The sequence below is a fragment of the Anomaloglossus baeobatrachus genome, chromosome 4 (assembly GCF_048569485.1).
Source record: "Anomaloglossus baeobatrachus isolate aAnoBae1 chromosome 4, aAnoBae1.hap1, whole genome shotgun sequence".
In the NCBI taxonomy this organism is placed as follows: Eukaryota; Metazoa; Chordata; class Amphibia; order Anura; family Aromobatidae; genus Anomaloglossus; species Anomaloglossus baeobatrachus.
In genome coordinates, this window is record NC_134356.1 from 563,970,467 (window position 1) to 563,986,000 (window position 15,534).

The window sequence follows — 15,534 nt, forward strand, 5'->3', positions numbered from 1 at the left end:
GAACACTGGACAGAATCTGTATGTGTGTGTGAGAGCGGTGGGATACTGGAGCCTATCTATATGTGTGTGAACGTGGAGGTGTAGTGGGGTCAAGGCTATGCCACCCCCCTGAAAAAGTAGCCGGCACACCGAAGGTATATTAGATGTATTAAAGTGTACTGTGTATTTTGTAAATGGCCACCAGGTGGCAATGTGGTAGTGATGGCTGTCCTGGCACCTAGTTAGGCAGCCAAAGGGTTAAGTAAAAAGAGGAGGACAGGGTATAAATAGGACAGGATATAGAAGGAGGGTAGGAGAGTCCCAGGTGCCAGGAAAGTGGTCGGCTGTCAAATTAATTGTTGGATTGGAGTCTGGAGGGAACCTTGTCAGGATCAGAAGTGGTACCCGTGTTATGTGAGTGGAAAAGATGCCTGAAATGAAGATCAGTAAAGTTCAGTTGTTGGAAGAAAAGATATCGATGTCTGCTTTATTGAATCAGAAATAATGGACTGTGACAAAAGCATCCTTGCACTGGAGTGGCAACCGGCAGGCAAGGGGTTACTCAGCAGCTGCACTGCGGCTGGCGACCCCTGCACACACAACTATTACTGCCTGCCCTGTCCCCTCCACAGAGGGATACTGGACCCGATCTATATGTGTGTGTGAGAGCGGAGGGATACTGGACCCGATCTGTATGTGTGTTAGAGTGGAGGGATACTGGAGCCTACCTATATGGCTGGAAACACATCTATGCGAGTAAAATCGTTCCGAGTTGGCTGAAAAAAACTCGGCTGATTTTAGTTCACGTTAGGTGTGTGTGCAAAGCAAGTGCGATGCTATTTCTGAATAAATTAATGATTTGGCTAGCGTGTGTAATGCGTGTGTAATGCGTGTGTGTTCCTTTTTTTTTCCTCAGCAGCTGTCATCTGCCATTGAGCTCTGCTACATGGCTGCTGACAGCAGACACAGCCAGAGCGATGTAGCAGAGCTGAATAGCCACTGACAGCAGACACAGACAGAGCCGCACGATCAGAATGAAGTCGGATGAACGTCACCCGACTTCATTGTCATCCTGCGGCTTTGTCTGTGTGGCATGCCCTGATTTCGGTCACTGGTGAAGATCTCACCGGTGACCGCAAATCCCCTGTGTTACCGCAGTGAGCCGCTCTATCAGCGGAGCCGTCAATGAGGTTACCCGCGGCCACAGCAGAAGTCCTCACGCTGAGAGCAGTGGCCGCGGGTGACCTGAGTGACATCATCGCTGATAGCGCGACTCACTTCAGTCGCTGCGGGGAGCTCACAGAGAGCGGTCGTGCTCTGTGACCGCTCTCTGTCAGCTTCTGATGTAGCAGAGCTGACAGCGTCGAGGGACCTCCGTGGATTACGTCGGACATGGATGGGTTTTTTGCGTACTTAATAAAGTGGTGAACAAGGGTCTTTGTTATTGTTTATTATTTCAAATATAGGATTTTTCACTGTGTGTGTTTATTAACTTTAATTTACAGGTTAATCATTGCAGGTGTCTCGTAGACACCTGCAATGATTAATCTAGGATTTAGTGGCAGCTATGGGCTGCCATTAACTCCTTATTACCCCGATTGCCAACGCACCAGGGCAAATCGGGAAGAGCCGGGTACAGTCCCAGAACTGTCGCATATAATGTATGCGGCAATTCTGGGCAGCTGCTGGCTGATATTGTTAGGCTGGGGGGCTCCCCATAACGTGGAGCTCCCCATCCTGAGAATACCAGCCTTCAGCCGTATGGCTTTATCTGGCTGCTATTAAAATTGGGGGGAACCGAACGCCATTTTTTTAAATTATTTATTTATTTATTTTACTGCACAGCATAGACACGCCCACCGGCGGCTGTGATTGGTTGCAGTGAAACAGCTGTCACTCAGCGTGGGGGCGTGTCTGACTGCAACCAATCATAGGTGCTGGTGGGCGGGTAAAGCAGGGAATACGAGATTGTTTAATGAGTGGCCGGCTTTTTGAAAAGAGGAGAAGCCACCGGAGCAGTGTGAACGCCGTGCAGCGCCGCGCTGGTGATCGGGGATTGGTGAGTATGAGAGAGGGGGGGGGGATTGATAGACCGACATGGACAGAGAGTGAGGGACAGAGATAGTGACCGACCGACAGACCGACCGACAGAGAGAGAATAGAGACCGAGAGGGAGAGACCGACTGACAGAGAATAGTGATTGACAGACATTGTGAGACATCACTCGTTTCCAGTGTTTTAGGAAACATGCGAGAAATGTATTTAGAAAATCAGATGTCACTAGGATGGTGTGAGTGCCGTCCCGTGATATCCGATTTTTTTACACGCTCCCATAGACTTGCATTGAAGAGACTCGCAGTAGAAACTCTCAAAAAGGCAGCATGCTGCAATTTTTTTCTCAGTCCGATTTGGACTGAGAAAAAAATCGCAAATGCGAGCTGAATCATTCACTAACATGTGTCCGATTCCAATGTGAGATTTTCTCACATTGCTCTACTGCGAGAAACTCGCAAGTGAGAAGCAGCCCTATGTGTGTGAGTGTGGAGGGATACTGGACCCGATCTGAGTGTGTGTGAGAGTGGAGGGATACTGGAACCTACCTATATATGTGTGAGTGTGGAGGGATACTGGACCCGATCTGAGTGTGTGTGAGAGCGAATTGATACTGGACCCAATGTGTATGTGTGTGAGAGCGGAGGGATATTGGACCCGATGTGTATGTGTGTGAAAGCAGAGGGATACTGAGACCCAATGTGTGTGTGTGTGAGAGCAGAGAGGTACTGGACCCAATCTGTATGTGTGTTTGAGAGCGAAAGGATTCTGGACCCTACCTCTATGTGTATGTGAGAGTGGAGGGATACTGGACCATATCTGTGTGTGTGAGAGCAGAGGGATACTGGAGCCTACCTATGTGTAGGTGAGCATGGAGGGATACTGGACCCGATCTGTGTGTGCGAGAGCGGAGGGATAATGGACCCGATGTGTATGTGTTTGAGAGCGGAGGGATACTGGACTTGATGTGTATGTGAGAGGGGAGGGATACTGTGACCCAATGTGGGTGTGTGTGTGTGAGAGTGGAGGGATACTGGGCCCGATCTGTAAGTGTATGAGAGCGAAGGGATACTGGACATGATCTGTTTGTGTGTGTGAGAGTGGAGGGATAGTGGACCCAATCTGTATGTGTGTGAGCAGAACAGTGAGGGACCTGACAGCGATGCAGATCTCTTTGGGCGAGCCCATCCTTCATCGGCACTTGCCAGCTGTAGTTGTTCGGGGTCTAGTGAGTGCAATTTCTTTGGGAATAGCTGTCTGCTTTCTTTTGGGGCGGGCTTCTCTATTTTGGTTGTGTCTTTTTTCTTTTGGGGGTTGTCTGCTTTCTATAATGAAATATCCTGCTGTATTTGTGGCGCCCTGGACTAGCCCACCGCTCAAGCCACCGAGCAGCCATCGCAGCAGCGCCGGATCCGAGCATTAGCAAGCGCAGCGGCGTCCTTCCCCGCCCACGACAACTTGGCATCACGAACAGGATCTTACCATTCTGCCGGGTGGTAGAAGTGCGCCTTGTGTCCCACCGGCGGTGTCCGGCCGAAAAATTTCAGAATCCGCCATCTTGGGCGCGAAGATTTTCCCGCTCGAGCGTCTTCTCGAGCAGTGGAGGTGTGGCACCCTGGACTAGCCAGGTCGTCACAGGTACTACAACACACACCCCCACCCTGAGACAGGCACATCAGCCAGACACAAAATCCTTGTTGCCTCCTCCAGGGGCTGATGTCCACACTAGGTGGGGTGGAGCCAGGCGGTTGGCCCCACCCACTGAGGAGTTCACAGTCCTGGAGGCAGGAAAGGAAGTCAGATTAGTGGAGTCAGTGTAGAGTACAGTTAGGGAAGGAGAGGAGTGAGTGAGAAGTGAAGAGCGAACTGACCGTGTCCGGGTGTGTGGCCCGGGCACCAAGAGCAAGGTTGGCAGACGGTGGTGGCCGTCTGCAGGAGAGGCGGATCAATGCGGAACCGTAGGACCGGGGACGGGCGGCGGCCCGCCGGTACCGAACCGGGGAGCGAAGTGAAGCCAGCACACACAGGCAGGGCCTGCGGACCCCGACCAGGCTTGGAGTCGCCATTAGAGGTCAAATCCGTCAGTAACCGGAACCCCAGGGGTTTCCTAACAGCCAAGACCCGATTGAAGAAAACCGTCCAACCAACAGAAGGAAGTACAGCTACCGCCACAGCTAGAGTTCCAAGGGCCAGAGCCTGCGGGCAAAAGGGCTCCTCCAGCACATATCTACGCTGGGGAGTGGGTTACCGGTGGGAATCCATCGGGACCGAACATACACAAAGGTGCAGGGAAAGGCAGCCACCACTAACCGTCCAGAAGGAGCCACAGCAGCCGGCTGCGGGACCCGTCCATCCAGCCGTTTGGTTTACCAGAAACTTTGCGTACATTTGTGGCTGAATGAGTACTACCGTGCCGTCCAGCGCCGCGCTGCGCAGTCCAAGCGACCCTGCACCCATCCAACCCTGCCTCCCCGCCATCTCACCAGGTCCTGGGACCACCAACCCCTACCCACGGAGGGGGAAAACAACATCCTAGCTGCTCCCTGCCATCTCTCCCGGGATCCCCGTCACCAGCAGCGGTGGTGCCCAACCTCACCACAACCCGTGGGTGGCGTCACGGACCAAATCCCCAAACCAAACTACCCCTTTTCACTCACGGGCGAGGAGCGCCGCTCGAGGCCCCGGATCCGGCCCACCGCTCGAGCCACCGAGCAGCCGTCGCAGCGCCGGACCCAAGCGTCAGCGAGCGCAGCGGCGTCCTTCCCCGCCCGCGACAGAGGCGCGAAAGCCGAAGCCCCGCCCCTGAAGAGGAAGTGCCGAGAGAAGACCAAGGGGGGACGGATGGCATCCGGCCGCATGTAAACCGAGGCCATAAAAGCAGGGACGCCAGGACTCTGCCGCCATTTGGTTCCTGGAAGATACCGCTGCCAGCATGTACCGTCCGTCCGGTAACCACGCAGTCCCCGAGCCCGGCACCTCAGCGTGGGTGGAGGTTCGGACCGTCCAACTGAGCAGCCGTCTGCCGGTGCAAATGCAGCTCCTCCTGGAGGAGTGGGAGGCCGACATGGCAGATGTGGTGGTGGCCATACAGAGACGCGAGGTGGAGGAAGTCTTGGAGGAGCGGGTAAGCGACCCACGCCCCTGTGTTCCTACGGGATCGGTCGTCGCGGCTGAGGGGCCTGGTCTGCGCCCGCTCACCCTGCTGCCCCCCCCGCTACCCGTGTTGGCTGCTGCCGCCCCACCACTAGGCCCGCTACCCCTACAACCGGTAGGGGAACCCTGCCAGTCCGCCCGGAAGTACTAAGCAAACGGCGAAAGGGAAGGGAAACCCTGTGTCCAGGGAAGAGAAAGATGGTGACCCCTGACAAAACCTACTGCTGGTCCTGGGAACCCTCACCACCCTAGATAGGTTCTGCAACTATGCGCCGAGCCGGATACCTGACCCTAGGTATCCCTAGTGCTAGACCCTAAGTAGGGAACAGGTGGGATGAACTCTTCGTCAACCCCACTAAACACTATAGAAGACACAAGAAGGACACACAAGGGGAAAATGCATGAACTACTTATCTACAGATGACTCATGTTGATGTTTAGCAAAGTTTTCAGCAATGATACAGCAGGGGAGTACAAGCCACCTGCTCACAACCAAGACTTGAATTAACGGAATAATATCATTAGCCCCAGTCCAAGGAAGGAAGGGATATTTACGCACCAGGCAAGCTCCTGCTGGGTCCAAAAGGGGAAGATATTAATCCAGCAGGAAAGCTACCTATACCAATGAATACTGACACCAGGAAAAATGGAAAGTCAGGGAGCATTCTGCGCAGCCAAACGCTGTGACCTTCTATGGTCAGAAACCACATGACAGTATGTCACCCGTAACATAATCCCTTCGCTGGAGAATTGGAACTCCTTTGTTTCGTTTTTTCCAGCATTGACTTGCATTGGCGCCGCATTGTGCCGCATGTGCTTGCGTTCCGTCCGTTTTTTGCCGCATGCAGCAGATTTAGCCGATGCGGCGGCCGGATGGAACGTTCCCTGGCACGTTTTTTGCGCCGGCAAAAAAAAAACGCATCGCGCCGCATCCAGCCGATGCAGTGCATTTTTCAATGTATCCCTATGGACGCCGGATGCAGCGCGATGCGGCAAAAACCGCATCCGGCCGCCGCATGCGGTTTTGTCCACTGCGCATGCTCAGTAGCATGCCGCAAGCGGCAAAAAACGGACGGGCCGCATGTAAAAAACATATGCAAAGGATGCGGTGTTTTCACCGCATCCGTTGCATAGGTTTCACAGCCGGATTCAGCCGCACGGCTCAAACCGGATGTGTGAAAGCAGCCCAACCCAGACTGTGATAGGACAAACGCAAACAGGACAATGGAAAACACATGAAGATGATAAAGCCTAGAAAAGAAAAAAAAAAGTAATAAGATACATCAGCATTAGGGCCGAGAAGAAAAGGACCGTAGCTCAGCAGACAGGGAAACCGGCCATGGGTCACCAGATTGAATTCCCAAAGCGCGCCATGACACTGCTGTAGTGCACTAAACTTGGATTTTTTTTTACCGTTTTCCAATACACTATATGGTAAAACTAATGGTTTCATTCAAAGTACAACTCATCCCACAAAACACAAGCAACATTTATGGAAAATAAGAAAAAGCTATGGCTCTTGGAAGAAGAGGATAAAACAAAAAATGAAAAATTGCCGGGGGTGAAGGAGTTAAAATCAGATAACATGTCCCATTTATATGCTTGTTTGTATAAGCCCTAGGCTACATTCACACATGTAACATATCCTTTTTCTTTCCGTTTTTTTTTCTCGACAGCACACTTCCCATAAAGCTCCACTGTTCCATACACAGATCAGTTTCATAAATAGATCTGCCATATGCAGAGCAGGGCCTAATCTCATCCCTTTTTTTGATAATATTTATATAGCGCCATTAATTCCACAGCGCTTTACATACATTGGCAACACTATCCCCATTGGGGCTCACAATCTTCCTTCCCTATCATGTCTTTGGAGTGTGGGAGGAAACCCACTAAAACACGGGGAGAATATACAAACTCCTTGCAGATGTTTTTCTTGGTGCGAGTTGAACCCTGGGCCCCAGCGCTGCAAGACTGCAGTGCTAACCACTGAGCCACCATGTGATCAGACTTAGTTATTAAAGTTTACGGTGATCTGTGTAAATCAGATGACACACTGAAAACATATAATCATAGAATGGTAGAGTTGGAAGGGACCTCAAGGACCATCATGTCCAACCCACTGCAAGTGCAGGTTTCCCTAAATCATCCCAGCTATATGTTTATCCAGCTTCTGCTTGAAGATTTCCATTGATGGAGAGCTCACCACCTCCCGTAATCGCCTGTTCTACTCACTGTCAGAAAGTTTTTCCTACATACTTTGCACTTTACTATTATATCCAAGCATGTCTGGCTTTACCTATGTGCGAGTGGTGCACAGGGCGTCGGCTGGCAGACAGCAGAGGGGGTGCCCAGGGAGCAGCAATTCACTTTCATTTTTCTGCGCCTTCGGTGCACAGGCTCCAGCAGAGGGCGCCCTCCCCTCCTCTCGGCTCGGTGTCCTCTCTGCTGCCGTCTTTACCAGAGAGAGAGGGGGGAGGGGCGCCTGCACTACCAGAGATGCTGCTAAAGCCCCACTGAAATCCTGGAGCCCAGGAAGTAACTGTATGTGAGTTCAATGTGCTGTGTGTTATATCTGTAATGTATTATGTGCTGTCTGTATGTGTTATGTATAACGTGTGTGTCTTGTATACTGTGCAATATCTACCTGCCTGTCTGTCTATGTATATCTATCTACTTATTATCTATCTAGCTATCTCTCTATTATATATCTGTCTATATCTATCTATGTATCTCTATTATATATCCTTCTGTCTGTATCTATCTATTATCTGTTTAATCTATCTGTCTTATCGATTTATTTCTCAATATATATCTGTCTACCCATCTATGTCTCTATTACGGTATATATCTGTCTTTCTATCTGTCTGTCTATCTATCTGTGTAGAGGCTCCTGCTGTGTGTAGGAGGCTTGTGGGGGCTCCTGCTGTGCATAGTAGGCTGTGTATGGTCTCCTGCTGTGTATAGGAGGCTGTGTGGGGGCTCCTGCTGTGTGTAAGAGGCTGTGTATGGGCTCCTGCTGTGCATAGGAGGCTGTGTGGGGGCTCCTGTTGTGCATAGGAAGCTGTGTATGGGCTCCTGCTGTGTATAGGAGGCTGTGTGGGGGCTCCTGCTGTGTGTAGGAGGCTGTGTGGGGGCTCCTGCTGTGCATATGAGGCTGTGTGGGGGCTCCTGCTGAGCATAGGAGGCTGTGTGGGGGCTCCTGCTGTGCATAGGAGGTTGTTTGGGGCTCCTGCTATGCGTAGGAGGCTGTGTATGGGCTGCTGCTGTGCATAGGAGGCTGTGTGGAGGATCCTGCTGTGTATAGGAGGCTGTGTGGGGGCTCCTGCTGTGCACAGGAGGCTGTGTATGGGCTCCTGCTGTGTGTAGGAGCTGTGTGGGGGCTCCTGCTGTGTATAGGAGGCTGTGTGGGGGCTCCTGCTGTGCACAGGAGGCTGTGTATGGGCTCCTGCTGTGTGTAGGAGCTGTGTGGGGGCTCCTGCTGTGTATAGGATGCTGTGTGGGGGCTCCTGCTGTGCATAGGAGGCTGTGTGGGGGCTCCTGCTGTGTATAGGAGGCTGTGTATGGGCTCCTGCTGTGTGTAGGAGGCTGTGTGGGGGCTCCTGCTGTGCATAGGAGGCTGTGTGGGGGCTCCCGCTGTGTATAGGAGGCTGTGTATCGGCTACTGCTGTGTGTAGGAGGTTGTGTGTGGGCTCCTGCTGTGTATGGAGGCTGTATGGGGGCTCCTGCTGTGCATAGGAGGCTGTGTGGGGCTCCTGTGGGCATAGAAGGCTGTTGGGGAGCTCTTGCTGTGCATACGTGGCTGTGTGGGGGCTCTTGCTGTGTATAGGAGGCTGTGTATGGGCTCCTGCTGTGTGTAGGAGGCTGTGTGGGAGCTCCTGCTGTGTATAGGAGGCTGTATGGGGGCTCCTGCTGTGCATAGGAGGCTGTGTGGGGCTCCTGTGGGCATAGGAGGCTGTGTATGGGCTCCTGCTGTGCATAGGTGGCTGTGTGGGAGCTCCTGTTGTGGGCAGGAGGCTGTGTGGGGGCTCCTGCTGTGCATAGGAGGCTGTGTGGGGGCTCCTGCCGTGCATAGGAGGCTGTGTGGGGGCTCCTGCTGTGCATAGGAGGCTGTGTGGGGGCTCCTGCTGTGTGTAGGAGGCTGTGTGGGGGCTTCTGCTGTGCATAGAAGGCTATGTGGGGGTTTCTGCTGTGCATAGGAGGCTGTGTGGGGCTCCTGTGGGCATAGGAGGCTGTGTATGGGCTCCTGCTGTGCATAGGAGGCTGTGTGAGGGCTTCTGCTGTGCATAGGAGGCTGTGTGGGGGCTCCTGCTGTGCATAGGAGGCTGTGTCGGGACTCCTTCTGTGCATAGAAGGCTGTTGGGGGACTCTTGCTGTGCATAGGTGGCTGTGTGGGGGCTCCTGTTGTGCGCAGGAGGCTGTGTGGGGGCTCCTGCTGTGCATAGGAGGCTGTGTGGGGGCTCCTGCCGTGCATAGGAGGCTGTGTGGGGCTCCTGCTGTACATAGGAGGCTGTGTGGGGGCTCCTGCTGTGTGTAGGAGGCTGTGTGGGGGCTCCTGCAGGTATTTGCATATAGTTGTAGTGTGGCCTCTATATTTAACTCCTGTGGACCCAAGACACCCCAGTCCGACCCTGCATCCATTTATCTTTTATATAGTATCTATGCGTGTGTCATGTATATGGTGTGATTTATGCAGGGGCAAAACGACTGGGCCTGTGGGTGATGGAGGCCATTGCTATTTCCTTGGATGCATGGTTGAACACCATTGAGGAGCGGATAGCCACTGGCTCCCTGTTTCGCCCTTGCCCTTCAGCTGTGGGACCCGGATAGGTGTAATGACATCAGGCAGAGCCTGTGATGTGAGGCAAGTGGGCCTGCCTGCAGTTGCGGCCAGAGTGGGTGCAGAGCATGTGTAGGGGGTAATAGATACATATATATTTATTAAACCCCCTACATATGCCCTGTACCTGTCACGTACAGTGTGTAATATAGTGTAATTCTGAATATTGATCTGCCATATCCTAAAGGTGTGTAATATGTGCCTAATTAGGATTTCACTTGGCGATTCGAGTAGTTGTCATCTGATCACTCACATGCGATTTGCAATGTGTGGTCATTTGCCGAATGACGTTTCCTGTTTCTCTCAAATTGAAAGTTATAACAATGAGAGAAGCAGGAGGAGATGTCATTCTGCAGATGACCCCGAGTCTGCAAATCACTTGTGAGTGATCACACGACCACTCAAATTGGCAATTGAAATCCTGACAGTGTATATTACACACTTTGGAGATCCGGCCAGTTAATGTGCAGAATGTCAAACCCAGGGGGGACATTGGTCAGTCTAGGACAGCATAGCAGGGAGAAGCAGAATATTCTGCAGAATTCGGCGTGGATTTATCTTACAACTTTTCCAACAAAATTATTGGCAGCATTGCCAGCTCGTGTGAACCCAGACTAATTAATAAAGGGATTACAGTATATATGCCATAGTTCTTCTATACACAGTGCCCCGCACTCATGGTGTGTATGTGGTACTGCACATCAGTCTGTTTAGGTCATTGGAGCTGAGAGGCAGCGACACATACACAGAACCCCCCGTACTTATGGTGTGTATGTGGTACTGCACCTCAGTCTGTTCAGGTCAGTGGATCTGAGTGGCAGCGACATATACACAGCACTCCCCATCCTTATGATTTGTATGTGGTACTGCACCTCAGTGTGTTCAGGTCAATGGAGCTGAAAGGCAGCGACACATACACAGCGCTCCCTGTCCTTACGGTGTGTATGTGATACTGCACCTCAGTGTGTTCAGGTCAGTGGAGCTGAGAGGCAGTGACACATACACAGCACCCCCCTGTCCTCATGGTGTGTATGTGGTACTGCACCTCAGTCTGTTCAGGTCTGTGGAGCTGGGAGGCAGTGACACATATAATCTGAGGACTCTTTATTATGTAGAAAGTAGAGATTTTTTTCTAACTTTAACATCTGTATTTTGGATTTTTTGGTCCCGAGTACACGCAGCATCGGCCGCTGGCTACATGGTGCCTTGTCTGGTATCATGTACATTTATCCACAGGATTTGTATAGTAGATGCTGATCCCACCAATGGGGCCACGACCTGCGCCGCTCTCAGTCCAGAGATGACAGATCTCCCATCCAAGTATACAGGAATTTCTACCATCTATCCATGAAGAGCGGCAGCGCCTCATTCTCCAGATACATGTGGGCCCCATTGGTGATATCCGCATGTATCATCCATAATGTAATATCCATTAGCCAAATTCCTACTCCACACTGATGAGGGGCAAATACCCTGAAACGGCTGTCTGTGGATGGATACCATGTTTGGTATAGGTGGTCTTCTTGACTGGAGACTGCCCTTCCCGTGGTTGTTCCTTCCCGGTGAAAGACCTGGCTAGTTTCCTGCCAGCGTTGAGAAACATGTGATGGTGTCTTCGCGGCTTTCTCATTTGCATACTTCCCAGGGGGCTTTGCTCTAGAATCACTGCGTTGAGAAACACGTGATGGTGTCTCCGCAGTGGATATGTTGATCTCCCTAAGGTCAACAATGCTTGCTTAAGTAGTCTTTTACTAGGCATTGCCCCCACTAGCCAGATTCCTACTCCACACTGATGAGGGGCAAATACCCCGAAACGGCTGTCTGTGGATGGATACCATGTTTGGTATAGGTGGTCTCCTTGACTGGAGACTGCCCTTCCCGTGGTTGTTCCTTCCCGGTGAAAGACCTGGCTAGTTTCCTGCCAGCGTTGAGAAACATGTGATGGTGTCTTCGCGGCTTTTTCATTTGCATACTTCCCAGGGGGCTTTGCTCTAGAATCACTGCGTTGAGAAAAAACGTGATGGTGTCTCCGCAGTGGATATGTTGATCTCCCTAAGGTCAACAATGCTTGCTTAAGTAGTCTTTTACTAGGCATTGCCCCCACTAGCCAGATTCCTACTCCACACTGATGAGGGGCAAATACCCTGAAACGGCTGTCTGTGGATGGATACCATGTTTGGTATAGGTGGTCTTCTTGACTGGAGACTGCCCTTCCCGTGGTTGTTCCTTCCCGGTGAAAGACCTGGCTAGTTTCCTGCCAGCGTTGAGAAACATGTGATGGTGTCTTCGCGGCTTTCTCATTTGCATAATGTAATATCCAGGGATGCAGTATAAATGGTTGAAATCAGAAGACACCTGTAAGAACGAGATCAGACATGGTGACATTCATGTGGATTTGAGATGCAGATTCTCCAGCACAAATCTGGAGGAGTTTATAATACATTTGAAGAGATTAATTTTCTTAGGATATAAAAAAAAAAAAATGGCCTCCGGTCCTCGTTTGTTTCCTCGGAAACTGGGTAAAAAAATTAGTAGGGTGAGGGCGCCATAGGGTAGTTTTGCACATGGCACCATTCAGGCTAAAGGGTGCTTTACACGCAGCGACATCGCTAGTGATGTTGTGCGCGATGGCACCCGCCCCCGTCATTCGTGCGACATTTGGTGATCGCTGCCGTAGTGAACATTATCTCTACGGCAGCGTCATATGCACATACCTTTTCAGCGACGTCGCTGTGACCACCGAACAATCCCTCCTTCAAGGGGGAGGTGCGTTCGGCGTCATAGCGACGTCACTGCGGCGTCACTAAGCGGCCGGCGATGAGCGGCCGGAACATGCCGCCCACCTCCTTCCTTCCTCATTGCCGGTGGACGCAGGTAAGGAGATGTTCGTCGTTCCTGCGGCGTCACACATGGCGATGTGTGACGCCGAAGGAATGACGAACAACCAGCGGCATGCACCACCAACGATATTATGAAAAGGAGCGACGTGTCAACGATCAATGATTTTTGACGCTTTTGCGATCGTTGATCGTTGCTCATTGGTGTCACACGCTGCGATGTCGCTAACGTCGCTGGATTTGCGTCACTAACGATGTGACCCCAATGATATATCGTTAGCGATGTCGCAGCGTGTAAAGCACCCTTAAGACCGGCCCTGCATCCAAGTTTCTTCTGTTTTCAACTGATACGTTGTGAAGAGTCGATGGATAAAAGTAAGCTCAGACAATCTACCTGGTTCAGTGGGAAAAAAAGAGATGAGAACAAAAAGTGAAGCAACGAGGATCCAAGGAAATGCATGGATGTGCGAATGTAAGGCTGTGTTCACACATCCGAGTGTTTCTATTTGAGAGAAATGGATCAACTTTTGTCTCAGGTGTCATCTGAGTTTGCTCCAATTTTTTTCTCATTTATTTTTTTTTCACTGAAGCAGACTGCCCAACTTTTTTTATTCATTGATTCTTAACTAGTGATGAGCGAGCATGCTTGTTACTACTCGGTACTCGCACGAGTATCACTGTACTTGGGCTACTCGGCGGGGACCGAGTAATCTCGCGATACTCGTGCTGTACTCATGGTCTTCATGCAGGGATTGGCTGGCAGACCACTGCAATGCCACAGCCCTGTTACTTGTGGAATTGCAGTGATTGGCCGGCCCGCACAGCATGACCGTGCCTTTAGCCCGACACTTCCCCGCTCGGCTACGGCCCCTCCCGCATTCCACTCCGCGTGTATATATATATGCACGCTTACACACACACGCACGTTTTTTTTTTTAATTTACAGTTTTATGGTTTCTACATGCTGCCGGGGGTCATTTCAGAATAATACTCGGGTCTCCCATATGATAACATTGGGCTCGGTGCTCGGGCCGAGTACACGAGTATTTTGAGATGCTCGGCCCGAGCCTCGAGCTCCCGAGCATTTTAGTACTCGCTCATCACTATTCTTAACAAATGAAAACAGGGAGGGAAACAAATCCAGCCCCGTTGTCTTTAAAAATCTACAAATTTATTGAGTCACATTAAAAAACCCAAAAACAATCGTGGTAATGGATCAACAAAATCTCTCCATATGCCATTCTACGCCTTATGCGTTTCAGAGAAAAACTCCTTAATCATAGGCAAATAATGGTATTTGGCTATGATTAAGGAGTTTTTCTCTGAAACGCGTAAGACATAGAATGGCATATGGAGAGAATTTGTTGATCCATTACCACGTTTTTTTTTGTTTTTTTTTAATGTGACTTAATAAATGTCAAGATTTTTAAAGACATTGGTGCTGGATTTGTTTCCCTCCCTGTTTTCATTCTAATGATTATATCAGCTGTGGACACCAACCACGGATACCGTGCACCGACACACATGGAATCCTATGCAGAGGAGTGGTGAGCTGGAACTAGTTTTTTGTTATTTTTGATTCTTAACAAAGCATCAGTCAAAGGACTCATTCAGATGTGTATATTATACAGACGAGTGCTGTCCGAGTAAAAAAAATCTGATAGCACACTGACCAATGTGATTGAATAGGTCAGTGCAGATGACAGTTTTTTTGACCATATGAAAAAAAAAAATCACAGCATGCACAGTTTTTTCTCTAGGACCGAGAGACCATATAAAAAAATCACAGAATTCAATAAGATGTCTTGCACAGGTGGCTCGGTGGTTAGCACTGCAGTCTTGCGGTGCTGGGGTCCAGGGTTCAAATCCCACCAAGGATTACATCTGCAAGGAGTTAGTCTGTTCTCCCCGTGTTTGTGTGGGTTTTCTCTGGTTTCCTCCCGCACTCCAAAGACATACTGATAGGGAATGTAGATTGTGAGCCCCAATGGGGACAGTGATGATCACATTGGTAAAGCACTGTGGAACAGTGCTATATAAGGCCGGGTACACATAACCGGCTTTTCGCTGGTTTGATGGATGCGGCGCACGCCAGTACAGTATGATACAGTACAGTGGCAGCGCCGCAACTTCCGGGTCACATGCTCCGTTCACATGACAGCATGTGACCGGTGCTTGCTGCGCTGCCAGTGTACTGTATACACTGTACTGGCATGCGCCGCATCCGTCAAACCAGCGAAAAGCCGGATATATGTACCTGGCCTAAGAGAGTAAAATAAAATGAGAATCGCCCATTCAAGTCTATGGAAGCACAATCAGATCAGATTCCATGCAGATCATCTATATAGCAAGTGATTTATTATTATTATTTATTATTATACCGCCATTTATTCCATGGCGCTTTACAAGTGAAAGGGTATACGTACAACAATCATTAACAGTACATAACAGACTGGTATAGGAGCAGAGAGGACCCTGCCCGCGAGGGCTCAGTCTACAGGGAATGGGTGATGGTAATTTATTATTATTATTATTATTATTAGTGTATTATTCTAAGTGATTTTTATGGATACATTGCCATTATTAACCTAGGAAATTCTATTTGATGTATGATTGTATATGAACCTCTGAATTGTGAAGCACTGCAGAATATGTAGGCGCTATAGAAAAAAA

At 50.3% G+C, this 15,534-nt stretch overlaps 1 protein-coding gene across 1 annotated transcript in view; it reads left to right on the forward strand.

The window, feature by feature from the left end:
* PLEKHO2 (pleckstrin homology domain containing O2) overlaps positions 1-15,534 on the forward strand; it is a 297,712-nt gene that overhangs the window by 195,505 nt on the left and 86,673 nt on the right. The window lies entirely within an intron of this gene.